Genomic DNA, 23,544 nt, shown 5'->3' with positions numbered 1-23,544 from the left:
AAGTTGAACAAGGTCACAATCAAGAACAAGTATCTCATCCCCATGATTGATGGCTTGTTTGACCAACTTCAGTGTGCCAGTCATTTCTCGAAGATAGACCTTAGATCAGGTTATCATCAGCTTAGAGTCAGAGATAGTGATATTCCGAAGACATCCTTCAGGACTCAGTATGGTCATTATAAATTTTTAGTTATGTCACTTCGACTAACCAATGCTCCTGCAATTTTCATGGATTTGATGAACGGTGTGTTCAAATAGTATGTGGACTTGTTCTTTATCGTCTTTATTGATCATATCTTTATTACTCTAGGAATTAGTACGAACAATGCGAGTCACTTGAGAGTTGCTTTGCAGATCTCAAATATTTCCAATTATTCGTTAAGTTTAGCAAATGTGAGTTCTGGTTGCAAATCCGTTTCGTTCCTTTGTCACATTGTCTCTAGCGAGGGGATCTAAGTGGATTTAGAAAAGATAGAAGCAGTGAAACAATGGCCTAGATCTATCTCTGCTACAAATATCAGAAGTTTTTTAGGTCTAGCAGGTTATTACAAAAGGTTCGTGTAAGGATTTTCATCTATAACCTCTCCATTGACTAGGTTTTACTCAAAAGATGGTCAAGTTTAAATGGTCAGATGATTGTATTAAAAACATTGCAGAATTGAAAACTAGATTGACTACAACTCATCTCTTGACTCTACTAGATGGTTCAGATGGTTATGTAACGTATTCTAATGCATCCACATTTGGCCTAGGTTGTTTGTTGATGCAACGAGATAAGGTTATATCTCATGCTTTTAGACAACTTAATATGTATGAGAAAAACTATCCAACTCATGACATCGAGCTTGCAGTAGTGTGTTTGCTTTCAATATTTGGAGACACTACTTGTATAGTGTTTATGTGGATGTGTCACTGACCATAAGAGCCTTCAATATGTGTTCACCCAGAAAAAGTTGAATCTTCGCCAAAGGAGACGGCTTGAGTTCCTTAAGGATTATGATGTGAGTGCACATTACCATCCTGGTAAGGGGAATGTAGTATTAAATACTCTGAGCACATTATCGATAGCTAGTGTATCCCACGTTGAGGAAGAAAGGAAGTAACTACTGAAGGATGTTGACAGGCTTGCTTGCTTGGGAGTTTGCCTTATGAACTTATCAGACAGTGGTGTAACAATTTAGAATGGGCATAATCGTCTTTGGTAGTGGAGGTTAAGCAAAAGCAATACATTGATCCAATTTTGCATGGACTTAAGGGTGTATTCCATAATCAAAGAGTGGAGATTTTCTCCCAAGGGGGAGATGGTGTACTTTGTTACCAGGGTAGATTGTGTGTTCTTGATGTGGGTGAGTTGAGACAACACATTCTTGTTTAAGCCCATAACTACAAATATTCTATTCATCTAGGTTCCAGTAAGATGCAGCGTGATATGCGGGAAGTTTACATGTGAAATGGCATGAAGAGGGATATAGCAAATTTTGTGAGTAAGTGCCACAATTTTTAGCAAGTCAGGGAAGAACATCAGAAACCAGGGGGTATGACTCAAGCGATTGACATTCCTACTTGGAAGTGGGAAGTTCTCAATATGGATTTCATCATAGGGTTATCTCAAACTCGTACATAGCATGACTCCATTTGGGTGATAGGTTACATGATGACTAAGTCTTCTCACTTTTTGGTGGTCTAGACTATAGATTCGGCGGAAGACTATGCCAATCTTTACTTTAATGAAATTGCGAGGTTTTGTGGGGTTCCTTTGACTATCATCTCATATAGAGGTCCTCAATTTACTTCTCATTTCTTGAAGTCCTTTCAGAAGGGTCTTGGTACTCAGGTTAACCTTAGCACAACATTTCATCCACAGACAGATGGATAGGCAGAGTGTACCACTCAGACCCTAGAGGTTATTTTAAGAGATTTTGTGATCAATTTCAAGGGTAGTTGGGATTATCACCATCCTCTTATTGAGTTCGCCTACAATAATAGCTACCATCCCAACATTCTGATGGCCTCTTATGAGGCACTGTATAGGCATAGATGGGGATCTCTTGTAGATTGGTTTGAAGTAGGTGAAGCAACTTTAATTGGGCCAGATTCAGTCCTTTATGCTATGAGAGATTGCAACTCATTAGAGATAGACTTAAGATAGGGCAGAGTCGTCAGAAATCTTATGCTAATGTAAGGAGAAGGGAACTAGAGTTCCAAGTTGATATTGAGTTTTCCTGAAAGTGTCACCTATGAAAGGGGTGATGAGATTTGTAACGAAAGGGAAGTTCGGTCCTATATATGTAATCCCTTACAAGATCTTGAAAAAGGTTGGCAAGGTGGCATATGAGTTAGAGTTGCCAGCATAACTAGCAGCAGTGCATCCAGTCTTCCACATCTCGCTCTTGAAGAAGAGTGTGGTTAATCTAGCCTTAATAGTGCCATTATAGAGTGTGAAGGTGAAAGGTAGTCTTTATTATGAGTACCCATTAATATTCTTGACCGTCGGGTTACAAGGTTGAGAAACAAGAAAGATGTTTCAGTCAAGGTTCTGTAGAGGAGTATGTCCATAGAGGGAGATACTTGGGAGCAGAAGCAGCCATGAAAGCCAATTATCCTCACCTCTTTCTTTCCGATTCCACTCCAGTTTGAGGTAATAGTTCCTCTTTAGTATTTCCATGTTCTTGGAACTCAGATCAGTCAGAAATTTTGTTCTTAGTGTTAAATTGTAGGGATTACATCCCTCTCCCTCTATTTCAGCTAGTTTGATATTCATTTGAGGACGAATGTTACAAGGAGGAGATAATGTTATAACATGTATCCCAGATAGAACAAAATTCAGATTTTCTAGAAGTGCAGGTGCCATCTACAGAGGCCACCTATGGACCGTAAGTAGGACTACGGTCCTTGACCAGGTCCGTCGATTTTGGTCAATAGAAAAACTCAAAGATACCAAACGACAGTCAGGACCTACGGACCATAAATAGGCCCACGCTCCATGGACCAGGTCTGTCGATCTTGTTTCACAGAAAAACTCAAAGCCACCAAACGACAGCTATGACCTAAGGACTGTAGGTAAGACCACGGTCCTTTGACCAGGACCGTCGATTTTTGTGCACAGTATATTAATAGATTCCAAATGAAGATCAGGACCTACGGATCTTAGCTTTGACCACGGTGCATGGACCAAGTATGTCGATCTTGTTCCTCAAAACACTTTCTTTGAATAAAACTATGAAGGAAAAAGATGGAACATAGGTGGGACCACGGTTCGTCGACCAGGTCCATAGATATTGGTCGACAAACAAGTTCTCTGAACTAAACACTGACTAGGACCTACGACTTTAGGTAGAACCCCGTGGACCAGGTCCGTGGATCTTGGTCCACAGATGAAGGTCAGGACTTACATATCGTATATAGGACCATGGTCCGTGGACCAGGTTTGTAGGTCACTCCGACAGCAGTTAAGTCAAAGGTCTTTTCCAAGTTCGTTTAATCCCTAAGATACGTCGTTTGAACCTTAAATCAAGAGATTTTAGTCAGTTTAAGCCTAGAAACATAACTAAAACTTATCTAAGTCAAAATCATTGATCAAAACTTAGATAATTAGAAGCAAGAGAAGAGAAAAAGGTCAAGAACCATGGTTAAACAATGCTGAAAAGTTCCATCAGTTTCAGCCCCATAATCAAAAAATTTCTCCGTGAAATTCATCACCATGTATGTAGGATTTCATAAGTGGGTTCCTTTCACCCATTAGATCCCTAGTATTCAGTCAATTTCTTGATTCTAATATCATGACTAGAGTTAGGATTTCTAGAACTTGAGCAGGTTATCATGAATTAGTTAGTTATATATTTTAAATCGGATTACCATGTTATCACTCAGTTTATTGCATGAATTTCAGAACCCTAGATATGTTTTTTTAGTTCTTGAATTACACATGGTAGATCAGATATTTCAAATACTTTACATACACATGCCTCAGTTATTAATGAATCATTATAAGATTAATTGTTGCATTCTCACTTTTCATGTTCAGTTTTGAGTTATCCAGTATTTATAGAAATTCATTCATAATGTGTTAATCATTTAATTCATTGGGAGTAGCATAATACTGAGTTGGAGTAGGGTTCAAATACCCAACTCGTCCCAGAACTACTTGCCAAGTAGGTTGTGAGTCCCCTCTATGGGCATCAATTTAGTGATCACACCAGCATGCCTTTGTACCTCTTGTAGAGTATATTCGGTCTCCTCGATGAGGAGTATACATCGGACTCCGCATTTAGCTCATGTGGTTTTATTATTTGTTATTAGTATCTCCGACCGTTCGGTCAAACTTTCTTGCATTGACTATATTAACAATTCAGTTAGTATTCATTCTCAGCATGTTATAATTTTGGTCATTGCATCCTGTTAGCTCAGAATTCAGTAGATCACGTTTAGAATATTATACTTGATTTTGTGCTTGTTCAGTTATATCTTATTTTATATTTACTCTATCATACATGCTTAGTACCTTTCAACTACTGACGCGTACGTGTGCTACATCTTCTCGTGATGTAGGTTGAAGTTCGCAACATCCAGATCATGCTTAGATCAATTCATAATCTCCAGTTTAGCAGAATCTATGGTGAATCCTCATTCTCCGAGGACAAGACTCATGAGTTCATTTCAGTCTTTTAGTCATTTAGTTTCAATTTTTGACTAGACTTAGCTGGGGCTTGTCCCAACATTTCTAGTCAATTAGATGCTATTTTCAAGCATAGTTAGTTTAGCTTAGTATTGAGTTATATGTTCTTTGTATAACTCATCAGTTTTCAAATATCTCAGTTATAGTACGTGGGTATTCCCCATCTTTTCATATTTTATGATGATTTACTTCTCGCATCAGTTAATTATTCTTAGTATGCTCATGATCATGACAGAGGGTTAGCTTAGGATCACTTGTGGTCGTAAGTCCCATTCCGTGTCTCGGGTATAGCTCGGGGCGTGACAACTTCTCTCTTAAATTCTTATAAATTGTTAATTTTACATTTTTTAATTTTATTAAATTGAATTTTCAATATTTACATGGATACATTTCTTACACGTTGAAGAAAAGAAAAAACAAGTCTCATGTGACGATATTTAAGAAATTAAATGACGATATGATTCAATGTATAATATGTGATAAAACATATAAGCATAAATTCACATCGGACTATAGTGAGGATGTCAATTTTTATCATACGCACTTTATTAGGTATTATCATTCAGTCTCAGATGCAAATCTTTCTTAAAATTTGATGTTTGAGTTATTTAATGTAAAATGGAATTTTTTTGATTTGCATGTTTTTATAAATAGAAAATTCAAAATTAATTCATTGAATATTAGCATTTAATATATTTTATCTCTGCACATGTGTTGTGTAAATATGTAATACATATTTTTATAAATAATATCAACATTATTAAACCACATAACCAAAGAAAAAAGAGTATTGATAAAATGAGCATACATCAGACATGAAACTATTGGAATTCATAAAGTTTTTAGTTTTTGAAATTAAAACTACTGGAATTGATAAAGTTTATTTTTCCTGAAAATTGAAATTTCTAGAAATGATAAAGTTTTTATCAATTATTATTGGGTTGTCAGTGTTTATACCATCCACATCTTCAGGAACCATTTCAACTGGAAATCTTCTCTTAGAATCTGAATTTTTAATTCTATTTTGGCACAGTAGTAGTCAGAGAGTTCAAACTAAAGGTCATCCCCCTCTTTTAGATTGTTATCGTCCGCAAATTTTTTCCATCCAGCATAAAATTTGTATTTAGTTTTGGCTCCACCATAAAACAAGTTCCACTTCTTTCAACCACAAGTGAGGACTGCAGGGGCTCCAGCCAGAGGAGATTCTTTGTTCATTTTCTTGGGTAAGTACTGTCAAACATTCAATGTAATTTAGCAAAATAGAAGTCAAGAATCTATAGAAACCCAAAGTGTCCAGCTCTAACCGTATAAATATATATATAGTTGAACCTAAACATTAAGCCTTGAACCAAAAGCATCTAATCTTTAATGAACCACTCCAAAACAAAAATTATTCCCCCCACCCCACCCCAACCCACATATGGTTTTCTATAACACACAAGAAAAATGCTAGGTTGAACTAGAGCCTAAACATAAAGTAAAATTTAATAAAAATATTTCCCCTAAGTTAGTAGACCATCTAATCATTTTAGGGGGTTTAGGAGTCAAGGCCTAATAGAGGAGTGTGAAGAAAAAGCGGCAAGCCAAGGCTGCCCCAAACTTGGAGCTACTGCCTCAAGGCTCCACAGCCACCACCACTGCTCGTGGTCAAAACCACGGTCAATGGAAGGCTTTGTGGAGTTGCTTGGCCAAGAGAGAGGAGCCCCAGTGCCCTAGCATTGCCCCAACCATCACGAGGGGACCACAGATCATGTTACACTCTACGACTCGTGAGAAGGGACGTGAGACTCACATAGTTTTTGTAGGAAATGGGGCAGTTAGTGGTGCTAATGCCCAAAGCACCACAGGCACTATAACAGGTCGTGGTGCACTTGACTAGGAGAAGGGGGGGCTCATGAACTTGACTTAGCTTTTGCAGGAATTGGCAAGTTTGAAGAGGATACTGCATGAATTCTCACGACAAACTCCACGAGTCACGGTGATCCATACGGCTCATGAGGAGTGGCTCGTGAACCTGGACGAGTTCTTTAAATGAAGGTTAGTTTAGTGTTTTACTTTTAAGTCCAATTAATTTGGGGGTGTTTTGGGTAGTTTAGGGATAAAATATAAATAGTTATTTTAAGTCTTTTTCATCCATTTACAAGACTCAAACTCAAAACCCAAAATGTTCTCCAAAACCAAATTCTCTCAAATATTTCTCTCTACAAATTTCCTCATTTGAAGAACACCAAAAGCTTCAAGGATAGGGTTCAAGCTCAGATCATCCCAATTTCGTGATAAATCTTCAAACAAGGTATGTGAACTTTCATTCATGGGATTTCTTTCCCCATGAAGCCCTTCCTCTACTATTTCGATATTGGAAATTTTTTCGAAATTCAGGTTTTGATTCTAATCTTGGGTTCTTCTCAAAAACGTTTTCTTTATGTTGGTTATCTTATATTATAATTAAATTGACTTTTAATTAGGGTTTTTATTGCCAAATTTCTCTTGAAACCATGTGTTTTCCCATGCCCAACTTAATGAAAATTATTATGGGTTTCTTTATGAATTATGAATATGTTGGATAGTATGTGTGTGGATTTAATAATTACTCTTGTTTATTCCATGATTATAGTAGTAATTCTAAGTGTGATTTCAAGATATAATTGATGACCCTTGAAAGGTAAATTGTAGGTGTTGAATCTTGAATTATGGTCATGAGGGAAATGTATTAAGGTAATCCTATGTCCAAGATTCTTATATATGGTTTGTTTGATCCACTTGAAAGGTTGAGGTGCTTATGTCATGACCCAAGAATTGTTGTGATGACACTCGTCTAATCCCACCAAGAAAAGTCAGCCTAAAACTCAATCACCTAATAATGTGAGGAAATAAAATAAAAGTTCAATGATGATTCAACTTAATTCAATCCCCAAAACCTAGTTATCATGTTCACCAAGCCTCTAATGTAAATACTAGAATTGAAATAAAAGAGCAACTCTGAAATGACATTGCCTTTCAAGTAAAAAAATCATAAATGGGAGTAGGAAGGTTCGTTGAGATATCAAACATCTACCTCATAATTCTCCACAAGATGCGTCGGAAACGAAGACAATGGAAGGTTTAACGAAGATCTGGGCTCGTAACCTTCAAAAAATTGTAGAAGCAAGGGGAGAGTATCAAACCACATGGAACCCAACAAGAAAACCTCTAAACAAAAGAGTAGAGAACAAAAATACGGGTACTCTTTACACCCTATCCGGACCTCCACACTACAACCTGCATAAAACCAGCCAAATCTAACAGTGTACAGTTCATAAGTACACAACTCAATAACAACACTCTAACTTATTACAATTCTCAATGACAACTCAATATTCGTCAGTCACGAGTTCCACAGAAAAAAACTAACAAGGTAAGCAAAACACAAGTTAAAATTCATCAATGATGAAAAAGTTAAATACAATGAATTGCAATGTCAAATACAGTGATGCATGTCCGACGTAATGATACGCACCCGTTGTCTCTCAGTCAGGGACCCATGTTGGACATATATGTTCATGCATCCATCGCGGCATGCGATACGACCCTCAATTATAGTAACAATCGCGATGCGCGATACGTCTCTCGGAATATAATATTCATCGTGAGACGCAATACGACCCTTGAAATGTACATCCTCTTATCACATACCACTTATCACAACCATGTCTCACATCAATGCAAGTGACATGCTCAAATAAAAATGAGGAGATAACTATTTTGAAAACAAGGCACAATATACAACAATGCAACTGTAATACAACACCAACAAATAAGCAATAAGCCTCCAAATCATTCTCGAACATCACACAAGGAAATACACGAATTTCATATACTTAAAAATGGTTTAGAAATTCACTTGTCTTAGTTAATCGAATAATCACTCCGAGACTTGAGTCTTCCCTTTTCGCCGAACTTCCATATCAATATAGTCTATTCAAATAAATAATCACAATAAGATTTTGAAACTAACAACATCCATACTACTATAGGTTTAGCCTAAATCCAAAAACTCACTCAAATCAAAAATCACGTTCCTAAGTTTCAAACTTAAAATTAAGTCTTTATCCCTCCAATTGACATAATTATAGTGGTATTAATATAATACAAAACTAATAATTAATTACCTATATTAATATAACAAAATTTAAAGCATAAATACATTTTGACAATACCTGTCAAATAACAACATTGAATAAATAAATGTAATAGCTTAACATCGAATTCTCAATCAGGCCATGCGGTAATTTCATTACTACGGTCACAACATTAATTATTAACCCTCACTTTACATCACCTTTCAATTTTTATTATTTATTTATTTATTTTTACAAACAAAATTGAATGAAAAGAGAGTTCAAAAAATATTACAACTACTATCCTAATTATGACTTCCACTAAGGGTCATCAAACCCATTTAATGTTTCCTTAGTTTCTCTACCAAGGATCCACTTTATTATAACCACTCATAATGAAGTATAATTAAAACTATTGTATATGTTCAAAGTTAGAAAACAATATGCCAGTAAAGAATACATACAAAGACTATTATTTAATTCAATAAATATACTTCCCTTCCCAATGATGATAACTTCAATATTATCAACAAGTGGGCCATAATTACTTAATCACTAAGGTTGAATCCCTTGTGCAATTCTTGTCAAATCTACATGTGAAAGTGGGGCCTACGCTGGTGAAGGTCAATTTTGTTTATGGAAATTTGAAGAATGTAAGGAAGATGGAGGTATTGTTAACACTTACAGTCACTTCAAAACCGGCCGCCACTTGCAGTAGGTAAGCCCGATCTTTTTTTTTTCTTCTTAAATTATGACACAAAATTCTTAATCCTAATAATTTAATACGTTTTAACCCATTAAATATTAATTAAAATTAGTTATTTAATAATTAATCATTAATTATTTCACTCTAGTTAAATAAATAGTCAAAAATTTCAAAAATAATCTTTCGAGTCATTACAGCTTACTTCAATGTATTTACGTATGAAGGTATGTTCCACTTAAATAGTGAAGATCCAATGACTAAGGAGTGAGATATGGTATTGTTGAAAGACTAGTTTCCTTTATTATTACACATGACTATGTATTAATTGTCTTGGATGATTATATGATGATCCTAAGGTAAAAGGTAATTCTCACCATGTTCAGTCCATGAGCTATGTATGAGTTGGGTTGAATGAAGGGTAATGTACTCCTTCCACATCTAAATTTACATTTCACCTTAACTATGTATATGTTGGAGAATCATGCTTAGCACCGAGCCGATATGGCAAATGAGGTAGAGACCTTCCCTCTAATTTAGGCCGGGTCTTCTAAATATACACTAATGAGATGGAAAATCTCCCGCTAGTTCAATAAGTCGGGTTTTTAGAAGCAATATACATATTCCATAACTATGTGCCTACATAGGTCTTAGCTAGTGGATCCACATTATAGCTATATATGTTAAGTTCTACCTTAGGCAAGTAGGACACCTTCTTTCGGTGTGGGGTTATATGACATCGAATTCCATGTAGCTCACATGGTCTATGTCGGTTAAGGCAATTCTCCCTATGTAATAAGATAGTGAATATGATTGGAACCATATACTTGATTTCTTGATAAGTCTACTTAGTAAGAGTTGGGGTATGAAACTTAACTTTTTACATTACACAAGTAGTCTTTGAAGGAAATTATGAGTGGGTCCATGATGCTATAATAAGACATGAAGGTATGATGTACGTTGATTGGTTTGTTGTTAAGATATGACTCTCCTTATGTATATGTGATGAACATGGTTATTCAATTATGTATGATTGTGGATTATGATGGGATCTAAAGTTGATATGGTGTAACTAAGGTGATTTTAAATGGATACTTAGTATAGTTAGTATTATGGGATACCAACTATTTGTTGCACAAGTATTCTTTTAGGTTTGCTAAGGTGATAACCCTACTATGTTACGAAAAATCACACGAGAAGGCTATTATGACTTGTATTATATCCTTATGTGCATAAATGGTTTTTCAACTTAATATATGCATTATTTTTCACTAAAATATTCTTTTAGCATAATTAAGTGTTTTATGCATGTTTTCATAGTGCTTTTTTACTAACCCCTTCTCTTCTACATCTCCTCTGAGTGTATGTTCGGGTCAATGAGGAGCTCTTGGTCTATTCTTGAAGAAAACTTGGTTGCTACCTCCAGGTTTTGGTGAGTCCTCAATTCCGAGTATGGGATGTTACTAATTCTAGTTCCACTTTTCTTTCCTTGATAAGGACTATATAGTATTTTCTTATGACAATACTTACTATTGATGTAAGGGTTGAGTCCTAAATTTCGTGCTCTTATGTTTAGATGGTGTAATGAGACAAGTCCAGCTTTCTATTTTTCATATATGATGAAAGTTGTACTTCTATTGTAAAAGTTAAAAATTTTCCGCATTATTCTTATGTATTAGGTAATGATGATACGTTTAGGACTTGTATGAGACCCCTTCAGAGTCATGTACGTTTTGTCACTCCTAGGGGTAGCCCGGGTCGTGACATATTCAATACCCTGGAAATCAGATTTCTACAATTGAAAAAAGAAAAAACAACTTACCTGCTCTTTTCATTATTAATTTTTAGGGTGGGTCGTCTTTGAACGAGTTTCAAACCAAAAAGGTGAATTCATCATGAATGAAAGCACTGGAAGAAAAAAAAAATCAATAATGATGAATATTTTCTACTTTCTAATAAACCCTATGTTGGTACGATTCTTACTAAGAGCAGTGTGAAGTCCATCTACAGTTTAGTAACTCTCATTTTCGCCCTCCTATTTCTATATAAAACTCCCTCTTTCTGTTGTTATATATTTCACAAATTATTCTTTTTAGTAGTGATTCTCATCCTTAACTAGAGGTTTTGTGGTGATACAAAATTATCTTTGTTGGGACGCTTCATACCTAGTGTTCAGTTTTTGGGGAGGATATGATATTTAGTGAGACTATGGGTATTGGATGGAGAATTTAACTTGTCTGGTGTACATCTCGTATTTCACATGTCTATGTTGAAGAGATATCATGGAGACGGTGACTATATCATTAAGTGATACTCAATAGTTCTAGACAAAGATCTCCAATTTGAGGAGGAACCGATTGCTAATCTTGATCATGATGCTCGTAAGTTGAGGACCAAAGATATTAAGTCCGTGAAGGTTCAATGAAAACACCGTACAGTTAAGGAAGCTACTTGTTAGAGCGAGAAGGACATGCAACACAAGTATCCCCAATTTTTCGTCAAATCAGGTACTACCTTTTTCGCTATTAGCCTATTTCCTAAGTTGATCATTTGGGGATGAGTGATGGGTAAATTGGTATCTACGATAAAGACTGGGTTACGGCATTGTAGAAATATCAATGAGGAAAAATATGGGCCGAAAAAACTTTTTTGTAGTATTAGAATTTTTCCAACCTTGTCAAGATTTGGAGGAAATCTAAGTCATCTAGATGTAGGGAAATCTGATAGCAATTGGGTGGAGTAAATAGGAATTTGATTACATGATCGATTATATAAATTGTTAAGGAACCCATACGACTTTACGGAATGAAATTTGGATAAATAGATCTCTAGGATTTGATCACAGTTCTAAGGGTATTTTCGAAGCATAGTGGGTTAAGAGTATGTTGTGAAAGGGGGAAATAGAAAATCCCTTAGGATCTCACTGCCTCACTTCATGCCACTACAACGGGATTATTGTAACTGCAATGACACCGCTACAGCGGGATGGGTGCCGCTACAGCGGACAAGGCAGAGGTTGATTTATAGTATTTTTGGGATTTATTAAGACGGATATCACTGGTTAAAAAAAAGTGCCGCTGCAGCGGGATTATTGGAGTTGTAGCGGGATGGGCGCCCCTGTAGCGGGATGACATGTTTTTAATTCATAAACAAAATCCCTAGTCGACCTTATTTGACAATTTTCGACTTTTAGAGCTAAGAAATGAACTTTGGGCGATTTCAACTCGTTTTCTACCACTCTTACGACTTAAGGTAAGGTTTTCACTCTCCGTTTTCGTTCTTCAATCCATATAACATTTTAGAATGGATCATAATTGATGGGGAAGGGTCTCTTGCTAGATTTCATGGTTGAAACAACCCTAGTTTGGCTAGTTTGGGCCATGAGTTTGACCTAGGGTTCATGAATTTGTTAGAATTCCGGTAAATTGGTGATTTATTTTAATTGTCATATATGGTTGATTGTTTGTAGACAAAGAACAAGTTGAACGAATGCAGAAAGAGAAAGATAAAATTTCTTAGGGCTCCAAGCTTGTATTGAGGTAGGTGATGGTTGTGATTATATGATCGTGCGATATATACTTGTTCTCTTGTCATTGTTATACTTGTATATGTGTGCATGTTGCAATATTGATCATAGAAGTTGAAATGAATCATGACTTAAATGTGTGAGCTTGATGTAATATTGTGATGTGTGATTAGGATCAAATTGTCACTTTTCGGCATGCTATTTGGATTGAATTGCCACGTTACGGCATGCTAACACTTTAGGTTTGGTTTCCATGAAAGGACCAAGTATGTGATTAAGCATGTGAAATATTTTGTTGACTCCATATGATGATATGTAATATGTTAGTATATATATGCATGATATTGTAAAGTTGCTTGACTTGTTATGTTACACTAGTGGGATAGCTGCGTGATCCTACCAATACACAGTGGCTATGTATTGATCTTGCACTTGTTCTTATTTTTATTGAGTGTAAACATCTTCACGCGACTGTTAACAACCCTCGCTTAGGAGATGAGTAATCGCTTCATGTTGAAGGGTGAATTACTTCGTTCGGGCTGCCATGAAATTCTCCTTGTCCATGTCTAACCTTTCTGGACTTAGACTTTTATTTTAAATAGTTCAATAGAATTCTTTGTTAGACTTGATGCGTTTCTAGTTTTGGTACATTGACTTTCAGATCTAGGTTTATCTTCCGCGTTGTTAGTTAGTCGTTAGATATTGATTTAGTAATGGAACTTAATTTAGTTATTTAATTTGCTTCCATAACTTAAATGCCTTAGTTTTAGATTTCTTGTTTTGGGTGGATGATAGTAACAGTTCTCCCACCAATTAGTTAGTGTGGGTGCCAATTTCGACGGTCTGAAATGTGACAGTTTTATATTGCCTATATGTGAATCATTCAATAAATATGCATAACAGTATACAAAGCAATTTTCAATGAACTCTACGAAACATTTTTTCCCACCACGAGATGATGCTAACTTCATATCACAAATATCAGTGTAAATCAATTCTAAGGGATTAAAATTCTTTTCAACAACACACGCTTGATATTGTGATTTATTGCACTAGAAGTTAGGCAAAACTTTTAAGTTTATCAGTTTTTCCAAGGTTTTGTAATTGACATATCTCAAGTGTTCAAGTCAGAAACAGTTTAATTCCAGGAAAGTAAGAACATACAGAAATACTGAATTTGAAAAGACCTTCTGTGAGGTAACTTTTTCTTACAATTATATTGTTCTTTACATTTTAGAACTTTGTCAAATACCGACATTGTTTTGAAATCAACATCTTGCTAGATAATCTTTTCAGAAGGACCTTTCCATAACATTCAATATGTTAAAGAAATTACTCATGACCACAATCTTATAGCTCTAATAAGGGCAATATGATCCAAATGTTTGTTTTACAACACAAACACAAAAGATCACTTTTCACCAATGTTCATTTCTATACAAATAAATTTATTTTAATAGACATATATTTTCATGAAAAATCACAATATTTGAAGTGACACCTTTTTATCAAAGAATACAATTATTTCGAACGAGTAGTATAATTTTGTGGTTTTATACTATTCATATCATATATACTAGTATAGAGAGACTCAACGACCACAATATCAAATATACTCCAAAAATTTTGTGGTCTTCTATATTACAAGAATGTCATTGTATTTCATATTTTGTTCTTTCAAATTTAATTAGATAGTAAGTCTAATTATGTCTTTATCACAAGTAAAAAATCGTCCACACTTGAAATATGTTCTCAAAAATATTTTTCAGGTGTTTGAAATTATTTTTCACATATTTTTTCATGCTTTCTAATTGTATACCATCAAATAAACATTGGCAACACGAAACTATTTTTTTTTGGAGATTTAATCCATAGAGACACCCATTACAAACACAAAAATCACTATATTTTTTCCCTTTCTGTCACAATTAGACAAACCACTTACTATGAAGAATACTAACAATAAAGTTTGAATCATTTTACAACAGTAAAGTTTCAATCATTATACAACTTGTTTCTAGCTTAACGATGAAATTTTATATTCTTCTAATTGTTAACCGAATAAACCTCGAAATCTGATGAAGTTTTTATACTCTTCTAATCAATTTTATATTCAAACAAAGTAGTAAATTAAATAGGTTTAATCTCTAGAAACTTCAACTAGAACACTTTTTCTAGCTAACAAAGAAGATTTTATCTTTATTTTTTCAAATTCTTTAACCTTAATATTTCTGATGAAGATTTTGCACTCTTCAAGTCAGAATATTCATTCAAACAGAGTATCTAACAAATTGGTGAAGATTCTATATTCTTCTATCCAATGCACAATTTGAATTGTTCATGAAGTTCAATATTCTTCATACCAACGCAGTAAAAAAATGGAAGATTTTAGTCTCAAAAAATAAGACACTATCAAATTTAACATGATGTAGAAAGCTACAAAAGCTTTTTTCTCTCCTCTAAACAGAATACATATTATTAATAATAATAAAGATACATTCTGAGATCATCACATAATGACAATCTATCCTAACATTTATGAAATAAATTTTATAACTTATAAAAGATTGAAAAACTAATAACCAAGGGAAACAAAAATATAACCTTTTTTTTCCTCTCATTGAATCATATTCTATCTGTCAGCAATGATCTCATGCAAGTAACTTTTCTTGCAAATTATTTCTTTCTTTCACAGTTTTTATCATATTCCAATTCTCGTTAGAAGACATTGGATTTCAACGAGAAACTACACTCATGTTCAAATATTATTAGGATACAACATATGTTCATTAAAGTGCTTATTTTAGCCTTTATACATAAATAATTTTCTCATTGAAAAGAAAACTAAAGGGGTGCAATACTTGAATGCACTTGGAAAGAAAATAAGACTAATCTTACCCATCCAAGAATAACTTACTACAGCAAATATACTTAAAAATATTAAAATAGTACTAATTCATCTCAAATCTCTTTATCATGTGATAAAATAATTTTCTTCTTCTTTTTCTTCTTTCTAACAAAAAGAACACAGAAAATAGAAGTAATTTCACTACCACAGAAAATACCATCAATATTAAATTTCTTAAGATTGTTATCTCTTGTATTCAGATTATCAAATCAGAAACAGTAAAAGATAAGAAGAAAAACACAAGAATTATCAGAGTCCAGAGAACCCACTATGTGTCCTTAAGAAATTTAATCCCCTAAAGTATTCGAGGTTGCAGATTAATTCCTCCCAAGATAAAATGGATTAAGCATTAAAGAAGTAGTGGTACCTCAAATGTCGATAATTTCAACGAACTCAAAATGACAACAATGAATCACACTCACAGACACGATCGATCGATTTTATTTCGTAAGTATGGAAGAGAAGGAAAGAATTTAATATAGTAAAATGAGAGAAACTCTCTCTATCTATAGCCAAAAAAAGGGTAAAACAACTCGTTGAAAATAAGACAACCCTTCAGAAAGGTCACAACCCTTTGGAAAAGGCACAACCTTTAAAATGGTCACAAACCTTTATTAAATACACAACTTTTCATAAAGATCACAGCCTTTTTGCAAAATTACGACCCTTCATAATCTGTTCAGACCTTTAGAACCCAGCAACAAATGGAGCATAGCTTATTAGGGATCCACATAGATTGAGTAAGATTATCAATGGTTTGCACATCCAATCTGATAGTGTCACATTAAGTTAAAACTTATATATGATTAGACAAATTAATTCAAATGACAATTTTTTTGATAATTTGATTTTCAATTTGTTCTGCCATTAGGATAACATTCTGAAAAGCTCAATTGATCATATTTTACATTTTAGCCATTATTTACCTTTAAAAAAAAATAAAAACTAACCCTCACTGCTTTCTTAATCACCCAATTACATTTTAAAAATATATAATTAGCTACCCCTTCTTCAAATCTCTCTTAAATTGCTATAAATTGTTAACTTTATAAAATTTTATTTTATTAAATTGAATTTTCAATATTGACATGGATAAACTTCGTATTAGTTGAAGACAAGCAAAAACAAATCTCATGTGACGATATTTAAGAAATTAAATAACGATATGATTCAATGTCTAAAATATGATAAAACATATAATCATAAGTTCACATCGAACTATAGCGAAGATGTCAATTTTTATCATAGGCACTTGCTTAAGCATAATCATTCAGTCTCGGATGCAAATCTTACTTAAAATTTGATGTTTGAATTAGTTAATGTAAAATGGAAATTTTGGATTTGAAAGTTTTTAAAAATAAAAATTTCAAAATTAATTGCATTTAATATATTACTATCTCTGCACATGTGTTGTACATGTGTTGCATAATAATGTAATACATATTTTTATAAATAATATCAACATTATTAAATCACATAACCAAAAAATTTATATTGATAAAATGAGGCATGCATTAGACATGAAACTATTGGAATTCATTACGTTTTTATTTTCTGAAATTGAAACTGCATGAATTGATAAAGATTTTTCCTGAAAATTGAAATTTCTACTAGAAATGATAAAGTTTTTAATCAATCAACATTAGGTTGTAAAATTTATGCCCTCCACATCTTCAGGAACCAAATCACTTGGAAAATCTTCTCTTAGAATCTGAATTTTGAATTTGATTTGTTAGAGTTGCACTCCGAGAGTTCAAACACAAGTAGATCCCCCTCTTTTCGATTGTTATCATTCGCAAAAATTTTCCATCTAGTAATAAATTTGTATTTAGTTTTGGCTCCACCATAAAAGAAGTTCTACTTCTTTCCACCATAATTAAGGACTGCAGGGGCTCCAACAAAAGAAAGTTCTTTGTTCATTTTCTTGGGTAAGTACCCTCAAACATTTAAAAAAATTTAGCAAAATAAAAGTCAAGAATCCGGAGAAACCCAAAGTGTCCAGCTCTAACCGTAAAAATATATACATATTTCAACCTAAAAATTAAGCCTAGAACCAATAAAATCTAATCTTGAATGCACTACTCCAAAACTAAAATTCTCCCCCCCCCCCTTCCCCGCCCTCCTCCCATAGTATTCTGTAACACTCCAGAAAATTTTAGGTTGAACTAGATCCTAAACATAAAGTGAAATTTAACAAAAAGAATTACCCCTAAGTTAGTATACCATCCAATCATATTAGGGAGTTTAGAAGTCAAGGCCTAATAGAGGAGTGTCAAGAAAAAGCGACAAGCGAAGGCTCAAACTTGGAGCGACTGCCTCAAGGCTCCACAGCTACCACCACGGCTCGTGGTCAAAACCACGATTAGTGGAAGGCTTTGTGCATTTGCCTTGGCCAAGATAGAGAAGTCCCAAGTGTCCTAGACATTGCTCCAACCCTCATGAGAGGACCAGGGGTCATGGTCCACTCCACGACTCATGAGGTCGGGCGTGAGACTTACTTAATTTTTATAGGAATGTGGCATTTAGGGGAGCTACTTCCCAAAGCACCACAGTCACCATAGCGGGTGGTGGTGAACTTGAAGAGGGGAAGGGTGGCTGAAGACTTGACTTAGTTTTTGTAGGAATAGGCAAGCTTGAAGAGGATACTACCTCAATCCTCACGACCAGCACCACGAGTCGTGGTGCTCCTTATTGCTTGTGAGGTGTGGCTCGTGAACCTGGACGGGTTGTTTTAATGAAGGTTAGTTTAGTCTTTAACTTTTAAGTCCAATTAATAAAGGGCTGTTTTGGGCAGTTTAGGGGTAAAATATAAATAGGGTTTATCGTTTTTTCATCCATTTACAAGACTCAAACTCAAAAACCCAAAATATTCTCCCAAACCCAGTTCTCTCAAATATTTCTCTTTACAAATTTACTCCATTTAAGAACACTAAAATCTTCAAGGATAGGATTCAATATTCGAGATTTTCATCCTAATTTTGTGGTAAAACTTCAAACAAAGTATAGAAAATTTCATTCATGGGATTTCTTTCCCCATGAATCCCTTCTTCTACTATTTTTGAAATTGGGAATTTGTTCAAAATTACGGTTTTGATTCTAACCTTGGGTTCTTCTCAAAAAAACGTTTTCTTTATGTTGGTTATCCTATATCATAATGAAATTGAAGTTTAATTAGGGTTTTTATTGCTAAATTTTATTTGAACCCATGTATTTTCCCATGCCCTTAACTTTATGAAAATTATGATGGGTTTCTTTACGAATATGAATATGTGAGAATAGTAAGTATGTGGATTTAGTAATTAATATTGATTATTTCATTCTTATAGTAGTAATTCTAAGTATGATTTCAAGAGATGATCTATGACCCTTGAAGGGTAAATTGTAAGTGTTGAATCTTGAATTATGGCCTTGATGTCAATGTATGAAGGTAATTCTATGTCAAAGATTCTTATATATGAATTGTTTGATCCACTTGAAAGGTGGAGGTTCTTCTTTAATGTATTTATTTATGAAGTTATGTTCCACTTCAATGGTGAAGATCCAATCACTAAGGTGTGAGATATGGTATTGTTGAAAGACTAGTTTTCTTTACAATTACACATGACTATGATCATATATAGATTCTAAGGTGAATGGTAGTTCTCACTATGTTGAATCCATGAGCTATTTATGAGTTGAGTTAAGTGAAATGTAAGGTAATCCCTTCACATATTAAATTATAATTCACCTTAACTATGTATGAGTTGGATATTAATGCTTAGCACCGAGAGGACATGGCAAATGAGGTAGAGACCTTCCCTCAAGTTTAGAAAGGGTCTTCTAAATATGCTCTAATGAGATGGAAATTCTCCCGCTAGTTCAATAGGACGGTTTTCTAGAAGCAATCTTCCTATCCCATAACTATGTGCCCGCATAGGTCTTAGCTAGTGGATCCACATTATATCTATATAAGTTTAGTTCTACCTCAGGCAAGTAGGACACCTTCTTTCGGTGTGGGGTTATATGACACCGGATTCTATGTAGCTCACATGGTCTATGTTGGTTAAGGAAATTCTACGTATGTAATAAGATAATGAGTATGACTTGAACGATACTTGTGATTTCATGATAAGTCTACTTAGTAGGAGTAGGGGTATGACACTTCACTTTTTACATTACCCAAGTAGTCTTTGAAGGAAATTATGCGTAGGTCCATGATTCTATGGTAAGACATGAAGGTATGATATACGTTGATTGGTTTGTTGTTTAGATATGACTCCCCTTATGTATATGTGGTAAACATAGTTATCACTTCTGTATGATTGTGGATTCTGATGGGATGTAAAGTTGATATGCGTAACTAAGGTGATTCTAAATGGATACTTAGTATAGTTGATATTATGGGATGTCAACTATGTATTGCACAAGTATGTCTTTAGAGTTGCTAAGGTGATGGCCCTACTATGTTACGAAAAATCATATGAGAAGGTTATTATGACTTGTATTATGCCCTTTTTGTATAAATGGTTTTCCAACTTAATAAATGCATTATTTTCAATTAAATGTGTTTTTTAGCATACTAAATATTTTATGCATGTTTTCATAGTGGTTTTGTACTAACCCCTTCCCTTCTACATCTTCTATGAGTGTAGGTTCACGCCATTGACGTGCTCTTAGTCCATTCTTAAAGAAAACCTGGGTTGCTACCTCGATGATTTGGTGAATCCTCAATTTCGAGTACGGGATATTATTGATTCTAGTTCTAGCTTACTTTCCTTGTTAAGGAATATATTGTATTTCCTTATGATAACACTTACTATTGATGTAAGGGATGATTCCTAACTTTTGTGCTCTTATGTTTAGATGATGTAATGAGACAAGTCTAACTTCCTATTTTTCCTATATGAAGAAAGTTGTACTTTTATTGTAAAAGTCTCAATTTTTAGGCATTATTCTTATGTCTTATGTAATGATGATATGTTAAGTGCTCTTATGAGACCTTTTCGGAGTCAAGTACGTTGTGTCACTCCTAGGGGGTAACCCAAATCGTGACATATTGAATACCATGAAAATGAGATTTCTACAATTGAAAAAAAGAAAAAGAAGACCTTTTTAGAAAATGAAATATCTCTTATTTATAAAAATGAAATTCTGACTAATAAAGTTTGTAAAGGGATAGAAAATCATTTCTCCATCCAATACCCGTAGTCTCACTAAATTCATATCAACCCTAAAAATTCCAACACGAGTTTATGAAGCGTCTTAACAAAGATGATTTTGCATCACTAGAAAACTTGTAGTGAATGATGAGAATCAGCAGTACAAAGAATAATAAGTGTATTAATACTAACAAAAAGAGGGATTTTATATAGAAATACGAGGGAGAAAGTGAGAGTTACCAAACTGTAGATGGGTTTCACACTACTCTTAGTAATAATCATACACACAGGGTTTATCAGAAAGTGGCAAACATTCATCATTACTGAGTTTTGTTAAACAATTAGTCGTATTTACTTGTTTATATAAGATCATATTTTGTTGTAAAAAGAGGTGTCTGCATTCGAGATTATTTTGACTTAAGAAATTACAAAATCAAATTACTAAGGATTTGCAAGATTGTTTTTGAATTCTAACACAAATAAGGTGGATCACTTTGTCTGCTTTTGAAGCTTTTAGCATAAATAATGTGGGGTTTATATCTGCTTTTTAAGTTTCTAAGCTATGCGAATTAATTGTATATCTTTAATACAATTATAATATAATATCTCCTAAAATTTTTGAACTAGTATTTAAGAATTGTCAAGAAAAGGAAAATATTATACATTGTAAATATAAAAAAAATCATTACCTAAAAATCTATCTTTTTGTCGATCAAAACCCCGTTTATATCACATAAAATCTATATGTATAAAGGTAAATGTAGAGTGGTGATGTGGCATGCTTCTAAAGCAAAAAAATTGCATTTAACTTTATTATATATATAGATTTTATGTGATATAAACGGTGTTATGATCGATGAAAAAATAGACTTTTAGAATCACAATTTTTTATATTTATAATATACGATATATTTCTTTAACAAACGATTCTTAAATACTACTACAAAAGTTTTAGAAGATATTAAAATATAATTGCATTAAAGATATATAATTAATTTGCATAGCTTAGAGACTTCAAAAGTAGATATAAGCCCCACATTATTTATGCTAAAAGCTTCAAATGCAAACAAATTGATTCCACATTATTTGTGTTAAAATTCAAAAATAGTGTTGAAAAATTGTTATGTAATTCTTTAAGTCATCTTGAAAGCAAACAAACTCTTTTTAGAACGAAGTACCATATTATATAAACAAGTAAAAAATGTTGACATCCTTTGAATGGGAGCAACGTCGCAGTGACTCAATTAAAAAAGAAATTAGTTAAAAAGATTTTAACTTAGGAAAACTAGGAAGCCGGTTAACTATTTAACTTAATAGAGAGTCTACAAAATCAATTTGATTCTAGGTAAGGTGTTCAAGTTATTCCGAAGGAAAGGAATTAGACATTTTTCGAAATCCACAATTGTGGTTCCCGACTGAGTTCATTTTTTCAAATTGAATAGGAGAATAAAATAATGTACAAATATAATAAACAAGCAATATAAATAGTGAAATAAAATAATAATACCGGCCAAAGATTTGTCTAACATCGATATATACATAATAATGAATTTAAAAATATAATTCGAAGTCCTTTCGAATAGCTTCAAGGACACAAGTCTTGGATACCTGTAAACACACTTCGTAAAAGTGTTAGTAATAAATAAATATGAATAAAATTGAATACATTAAATAATAACTTTAAAAAACGCATCTTATTAACATGGGAGGCCTTGGAAATCGACAGAAATTTCTTCATCGATCAATTTTAACAAAACAAATAGTATGAATTGAACTACATTTCCATCTTTTAACATGTAAAGGCCTCCAAAAGTGACGGAAAATTTTTATCATTGACCGATTTTAACAAAACAAATAATATGAACTTAACTAAATGTCCATCTTTTAACATGTAAAGACCTTCAAAACCGACGAAGAAATTTATCATTAGCCAATTTTAAACATAAGACTATTGTAAAGGCTAACCTACCAAAATAATCAAGATAACACAGTGTTACTAAATTAAGAGACAAAGTAACAACCTACAGATGAAGTTGAATCAAATTTATATGCAACCAACCAAAAAAATATATAAAATAAACCCCACAATCTCAAAACAATAACTACTTAAAAATAATGAAATATCAACACCATAACTAAATTATAATAACGACATAACACTCATCATAATGACTAACATGAGTGCTGTCCAAGATTTATTAATTTAGATTAACATAAAGGCAAAACTAAATAATACAATTACATAGTTAAAGTCGCAAAGAAACCGGGAAATAACAGAACCAAATAAAGAAACCCAAAAAAGAAATGGAAATAGCATAACAGAGAACAATACTAACAAAAATGTTTAATCAAAACAGACCAAATAAATTAATAATAATTTAATTAAACGACATAAATAATATTAACGAAAAATGTATCAGCCATACAAATTAGTATACACTACGTCAAACCCACAAAAAATTAGCCTAGAAATCAAGAATAAGAGTATGCAACAGTT

At 33.5% G+C, this 23,544-nt stretch overlaps 1 long non-coding RNA gene across 1 annotated transcript in view; it reads right to left on the bottom strand.

Annotated features, from left to right (window-relative positions):
- Positions 1 to 22,515: 22,515 nt before the first annotated feature.
- LOC114078285 overlaps positions 22,516 to 23,544 on the bottom strand; it is a 2,194-nt gene continuing 1,165 nt past the window's right edge. Inside the window, exon 2 of the long non-coding RNA XR_003579875.1 lies at positions 22,516 to 22,655. This is a non-coding gene — a long non-coding RNA (uncharacterized LOC114078285). The remainder of the gene's footprint in view (positions 22,656 to 23,544) is intronic.

This window comes from Solanum pennellii, chromosome 8, assembly GCF_001406875.1.
Source record: "Solanum pennellii chromosome 8, SPENNV200".
Classification (NCBI taxonomy): domain Eukaryota; kingdom Viridiplantae; phylum Streptophyta; class Magnoliopsida; order Solanales; family Solanaceae; genus Solanum; species Solanum pennellii.
The sequence above is the reverse complement of the archived record's forward strand: the minus strand, read 5'-3'. Positions and strand labels throughout refer to the sequence as shown.